At 44.2% G+C, this 7,180-nt stretch overlaps 1 protein-coding gene across 1 annotated transcript in view; it reads left to right on the top strand.

Moving 5' to 3' along the window:
- Positions 1 to 1,878: 1,878 nt before the first annotated feature.
- LOC109511042 (zinc finger protein GLIS2-like) overlaps positions 1,879 to 7,180 on the top strand; it is a 24,224-nt gene continuing 18,922 nt past the window's right edge. Inside the window, exon 1 of the mRNA XM_019861777.1 lies at positions 1,879 to 2,276. The gene's annotated coding sequence lies outside the window, so the exon portion shown is untranslated. The remainder of the gene's footprint in view (positions 2,277 to 7,180) is intronic.

Genomic DNA, 7,180 nt, shown 5'->3' with positions numbered 1-7,180 from the left:
TATTGTTTGAGTCTCATGACTCGCACTTTATTTCATGGCTTAAAAGCATCCAATACAGCGCAGTTATTGTAGTGCTCCTTTTAAGTGACGTGCCTGCAGCGGATGCTAAGCTAACGTCTGTGCTCCATTGCGACTGACTCCGCTGCTAACATGGCCATCTCATCGATCCATGCATAGTTTTGATGAGAACGTTGCCCCTCCTAACATGGCCACTCATTTCACAAGCGGTTTACCCTGTTCTAGACCACTGTCTAGTCTGTTAATTTATCATGAGGGGGCAGCGTAAACCGGACACACGTGCCACAGTGCCATTTATTGGCTTTATGATGAATTGTGGCAAATTCTGGAACCAACAGACTTTGAAAGGGTACCGTGAAGGCACATAAAACATATGAATGTAAAGAAAAGTTTGGTGTCGAATTCCCCTTTAAAGTGCAACTATCACCACCAGCCTGTGTCCTTGTGTCATACTAGCTGGCTCTTCGTGAGCATGCAGATTATTCAGTCCTGCACAACTCTGCCTCACAGCAATGTTTGTTTACATTTCATTTGCTTTCAGCTGTGAGTGGTTACGTTGCTTCATATGCACTGCAGGAACACTGATTTCGAATTCACCTTGCTTCTCTTTGCTTATTTATTATCCATCCATGCATTTTCTGATCCACTTTATCCTCACAAGGGTTGTGGGGCATGCTATCCCAGCTGTCTTCGGGCAGTAAGCGGGGGACACCTTGAACAGGTTGCCAGCCAATCGCAAGGCACACAGAGACGAACAACCATCCGCGCTCACACTCACACCTAGGGATAATTTAGAGCAGGGGTGCCCAAACTTTTTGGACCGAAGATCTACTTTTCGATCAACCAACCTACCGGGATCGCCCCTTACAGGCACACGTGCACGCGCGCACACACACACACACACACACACACACACACACACACACACACACACACACACACACACACACACACACACAGAAACACACACGCACGCACGTCATGATGAAAAACAGCCTGACACTGAGGCATGCGATGCACTTTTGCAGCCTGTTAACTATCGTAGCTCACACGTACCATTTTAAAGTGCTTCCCTCGGCCCTCTAGATTCCTATTCTTTGCCCGTGCCCTCGGTGAATTGTACACGAAAATGAGACTGATAGGATGATTAGGGTGCAGCGTACATTAACACAAAAAATATATTACTAACGTGTACAAAGACACACAAATGGTTGTTGGTTTTTTTTCTCCTCGACACTCCTCGGATCTACTTGGGACCTGTCTTAGATCTATCTACCGGTCGATCATGATCGACGTAATGGGCACCCCTGATTTAGAGTGTTCGATAAGCCTGTCACGCATGTTTTTGGAATGTGGGAGAAAAATGGAGTACCCGGAGAAAACCCACGTAGCCACGGGGAGAACATGAAAACTCCACACAGGAAGGCCGGAGCTGGAATCGAACCCAGTACCACTGCACTGTGAGGTTGACGCGCTACCCACTGGACCAGCGCTTATTTATTATTTAGATTAAATTCAAATGACTCCTTTCCTTTTTTTTAACTTCCATATCTGAGTTAATATTAATAATTTGAAAATCAAAGGTGAATTTTTACCTGATTTTTGGCGCCGCCTCGAGTCAACGGCGCCCTTAGCATCTGCCTATCAGTCCCATTTGGGTGAGGTGGCCCTGATTGCATTTAAACTTCTGCATACAACCATGTTCCAAATCTTTGCAACACACGGATGTGGTGAGGTTGACTGTGTTCGGCTTGAGCCCCCCCCCCCTCCCAAATAACTACATACGCCCCTGGACAGATGTTTTGACAAGCCCCGCTCCCTTACTCACCCACCCCCGGTCTCCACCCAGGCAGCCTCTTCTTCCCTCATCACCGCCCCCCCTGGATCCTCAGTTGACCAGCGTCGCAAGAGAGCGTCGCTCCTGCGCCCGGCAAATCTTCGTCTTACCTCCTCTCCCTCATCGCCTTTCTCGACTTTATTCGCCACGACAAGGTTTTCTCGAGTGAAAACTACTTGCGCACCTTGAACCAGCCCGCACGGCCAAAGGACCTGTTTTTTTTTTTAAACCCCCCTCACCCCCCTCCCGACTCAAGCCAAAGCAGTCGATGATGTTGCGAGAAATGTGGCAACTACGCGTTTGATTTTGTTGTCATTTGTGCCTTCGCTCCGTGTTGCCTTTTTTTTTTTTTTTTTTTTTGGGAAAGGCTGGGAATCATCTTGAGACGAGAGGAGGGTATCTGCTCCAAGACATTTTAGAGGTAATTCGCTCATTGACACGCTACACTCAGCTGCTTTAAAAACGCTCCCAAACGCCCTGACTAGACTGACGACGTTGTCATGAAATGCTAAATGACCGTAGATCGGAGTTTTCTGTCTTTATTTCTGCAGTTGAGTGCGTAATTTCTGGAGTGGCAGCAGCTCGAAATACCTGAAACTGTCATTGTCACTAATGGTCTTTTATAACCCGAGCGCATCTATTCATTCATTGACGTGTTTATTCTCGCACAAATCTGCTCCAGGCTGTTTTTTAACCACCCTCTGTGCTTATTTTGAAAATATTATTGTGTATATTTTTTAGAATTTTTTATTTCTATTTTTCCCTGCACAATTAATATCTAAATATATGAAAACATCTGAAGAAGGCTGTTTTATTTCTAGTTCTCTACACGTGACTATTATTTTGAAAATATTATTGACTTTTTACAGGTATTCAATAAATATTTTAGATTTGTTATTTTCCATACATTTCTTTAAAAAATAATATTAAGATTAAAATCTAAATTTACATTTAGCAGCAGCAGTTTTCTGGATTAGTACACTTCGTAGATTACTGATATAAATTATGATTTTATTTTATTATTTAAAATACATGAACCTAGAAATCTTAAAATAAAAATCTATGAGTAAAATCTGAAAACACATTTTTCTTCTTGATGATTTCACCATTTTTAATTCTAATTTCTATGTCGACTTTTTAAAATGATTGAATCTTTCCGGAGTTAAAATATATTCTCCTAAAGGAAAAACAAAGATCTATTGAAATTGTTCCTTGTATCATCTCTTTCAACTGTTTACATTTTCAGTTATTATTTTTTTTCAATCATTATGTTAACTTTGTTATTATAAATATAGCGACATAGAAAAAAAAGCATTTCATGAAAAAAAATCTAAATATAAAGTATGGAAAAAAATGATGAAGAAATATTTTTCAAAGAAGAAAAACAAATATTACACTCATAACACTAATACATTAATATAATGGTAGCACACTGGGTTTTTGACAATAAAACGATGTCAAGTTATTGTACTGAAATAGTAAATGTGACAATTTTGGAGCCATTTATATGATGAGCAACAGCGTGGTACACTAGTGGTTAACGTGTCTGTCTCACAGTTCTGAGGTTCGGAGTTTGGACTTCCTATGCGGGGTTTACACATTCTCCACATGTCTGGGTGGGTTTACTGTGGATACTGTAGCTTTCCCAAAACATGTTAAGTTCCCTAAATGACTCTTAATTGTTCATAGGAATAGATTTGTGCTTGATAAATCACCAATAAGCGTTTTCCCACAACAGTATTTGTGGGTGCACTGGATTGGATTTGAATCATGATGGATTGCAACCCGACTGAAGCAAACTGCTCAGCTCTGAAAAGTCAAACTACGTCCATGCTGTGGCACAACCCCCTCGGGTATCATTGTTCTGACGACACTACGATGGAAAAAGGAGTTCAGAACATTCGATTGGCCATTCCTCCACCTTTCACCTAGCTGTCCTGATGAAAAACTCCCGTACAACACCGCCTGGCCACAGTGTGGAAACTACACCTACCTCCACCCTGAATTCCCGCAAACTCTCCAGTCACCAACCTTAACTCCCCATCTCCACCTCAAACACGACTCACTCGGGTTTCAAGACCCGCTGGGGCCCCAAGAGGCGGGGCTGTTTCATCCTGACTGTCCTTGCCAGATTTTTTTTTTTCCTCGTTGTGATGGTTGACGATGGCGGTGGTTTCGTAGCCTAATGTGAGGCTTTTCTGTGCTGTTGACGGCAGCAGGTTGCAGCCTCGTTGCATCATACTGTGGATTCGGAAAGGTCAGACTCGAGTCTTTTTCCTGTTCTTGGGTGCGTCTTGCATAAAAGCCCCTTTCCACCCACACTGTCTGATGCAGGGTGGAGGGCTGGGAGCTGCTCACAAACACAGTTAGGGCCACAAATATTCGGACAATGGCAGTGTATACCACTATAGAGGATTTGCATTGGAATTCTTTCCCCTGTAATTTAAAACAGGGCATGCCTGTCGCATGCCAGTTAGTCTGTTAAAGCGATGTTACAATACAGTATATATTCCAAAAAAAAAAAAAAAAAAAAATCAGTCAGTGAGCGCTGTAGCTTGTAGTCCGATCTGAGTTTCCTCCCCAGAGATCCTTTGCCGCCTTTGCTCGCTGCTTTTTGGCGGCTTGTTTTGCCTTCCATCAATTGCTCCATTGCCTTCATCTTTGAAACACATTTCATTTCTTTGCTCTTCAAAAAGTCTTTCCATCATCCGCAATGTGATGCACCGTCCTATCCGTTTTGTAGCATTTGTCTGAAGTTGAGTATCGCGAGCATCTCGCCACACCTTGGCTGGCAGCCATACCTACCCGTCACATTATACTGCCCCCTCAGTGTGAGACCTTTGATGTGGAATGCTTTGGATTGGTTAAATTGCTCTTGGTTCCATCTGTCCGGTCAATCAGATTTCAAAAGATTGGAATGTTTTTTTTTCCACGTTGCACCCATGCATGACAATGATATGATGCCATTATCCAGAGTATTCTAGACTTAACGTACTTGGGTCCCTTTACATATAAACATCTCAACTCCTCTTTTAGATCATCAGTACGGTACTGATTTCAGTTGTTCTACGCAGAGGATAAAGAGTATGAGCATTTCAGCCATTGCTTAATGGGTTAAAGCGCAGGTGTCAAAGTTAAGGCCCGGGGGCCACATCTGGCCCGCCGCATCATTTTATGTGGCCCATCAAAGCAAATCAGGCATGTCAAGTTCCATGATGCTTACTAAAGTCGGAACCAAAATTTCAAATTGTCATATGTGATCCACAACAACAGTCATTATTCTTGACTTCTGATTTTAAAACTAGTTATCTATCAATTAGTTGTGCGCTGTGCATGTAATATGTTTCCCCAAATTCATAACAACCCTCCAAGGGAAACGGTAACGACAATGTGGTCCACGACAAAAATGAGTTTGACACCCCTGGGTTAAAGCATCACAACATAGACGGTAATTAGCATTAGCATTAAGCGAGCTAGGGGGTACTAAAGGCAGTTATTAGGCACACAAGGTGCAATTCTCTTTGTTTTATGTTTAGTTTGACAGTAAACGACAACTGAGAGTGGCATGAAACACTGTGCAGCCTGTTTTTCATGAATTATTCACTATTTGTCAAACAGCTGCTGATTGTAAAGTGTGTTGATTTGAATTCACTGCCACATACAGTGCTATAAGTCGATACAAAAATCAGTCAAACGACGGCTCGTATCTCGAAAAATTAGTACATTGAGTCACTTCTATCTCAAAGCACCACTTTATTTTGAAGAGAAGGCCCTTCATCCAGTGTAGATGTCCACTGTAGTCATCCAGGCCATTGTCGTTTAGCTCACCAGCTTGCTTATGATTTGCAAAATGTTTTTCTATGACATTTAGCCAGTCAGGGCCCTGATGTTCTATTTTATCCCAAAGGTATTTAAGGAGGGTTGAGGTGAAGTTTCGCGACACTACACTCATCCAAGCATGCCTTCATGGATGTTGCGTTGTGCACTGGGAACTTTAAAAGGTCTCCCTCTAACTGCTCACCCAAAATTGAAGGGGTGCTGTTGTCCGATATGTCTTACAAAAATGAATAGGTAAAGGGAACAGATTACGGAAATAGGCTTGAATACAAATCGTTGTGTTGCCTTTGTAGTGCCTGCCTACCCATCAAGGTGGGAAATTAAACAGCCGAGCACAGTATATCTTTTGTGAGCAGTCTAGTTCACCTTGACAGACACTTGCCAGTGAGATCCAGCCTGCTGTTGCGCATACACTTGCCGGCAAGCTCATGAAAGGCAGCATGTGAAGCCTCTAGTAGCAAAGCTCAGGTTATCCTCTGGACACCGTTGTTGTGAAAAGGAAGGGCATCGGTGTGAAAACTGTGGCAAACATATGCGAGTGGCTTGCTGTGGCGACCCCTGAAAGGGGATAGTTGCTTCTTCTTAGAAAATAGGTTGGATTATTTATTCAATCCAAGAAGTTGGGTTGGTCTCTCTTTTTTTTTTTTTTTGTACCCAATTTGGGTTATTTTTGACCCAACTGTCCTTTGAGCACATGAAATAAACAAAAGTTGAATTTCAGTTGAAATACAGGACGGCGGTGACGCTCGCCTTCTTCCTCCTCAACTTTCCTCACTGTGTTGCCGGCTGTTGACTATCACTGGCTGGCTGTTTGTACATGATAAGTTCAGCGGGTTCAGAGCAGCCATAAAAGCACGGCTTGCCCCAGCAGCAGCAGGGGCAGGAGTGAGCTGGTCCTCCATGGGAGGGGAGGAGGGTAGGAGGCGGCGGAGCGAGCCTCCCCTGGTTCTCCTCCACATGCAACGCTATCCCTCTTGCTTTTGCTTGGCTCCCTGCTTGGCTGCGGTATTGTTTCTGGGCGCAGCCCTGCACCAGACATTCATTTTTCTCCTCTTAGTATGCAACCACAAACCAACCGCTGGCTCCCCGCATCCATTCATCCCAGGAATGTCTTATTCACCTCGTCTCCCCGTCTCCGAACTGAAAGCTCGCATGCTCGGCGGTGCCAACATCTGCAAATAAGCAGACACATGTGCTCACACGCTTTTCTCGGGCGCGCGGAGCCGTGCCATCGTGCTCGCACTCTTCGGCCAAACACGCACGCACGTGCGCACGAAAGGCGCGACCACCTGCGAGAGTCCACGCGCGCACGCACGCACACACACGCACGCGCACGCACGCACGCACACACACACACACACACACACGCACACGCACGCACACAACCCTGCTTTTCTTCTCCCCTCTTTTCCATTATCCTCATGAGAGCGCAGAGCCGAGGTCTTCTCTTCCAAACCAAACATAGAGAAAATTCCACAAACCCCACCC

Source organism: Hippocampus comes, unplaced genomic scaffold (assembly GCF_001891065.2).
Source record: "Hippocampus comes isolate QL1 unplaced genomic scaffold, H_comes_QL1_v1.1 scaffold7, whole genome shotgun sequence".
NCBI lineage: Eukaryota > Metazoa > Chordata > Actinopteri > Syngnathiformes > Syngnathidae > Hippocampus > Hippocampus comes.
This window is presented reverse-complemented; position numbering and strand designations above follow the sequence as displayed.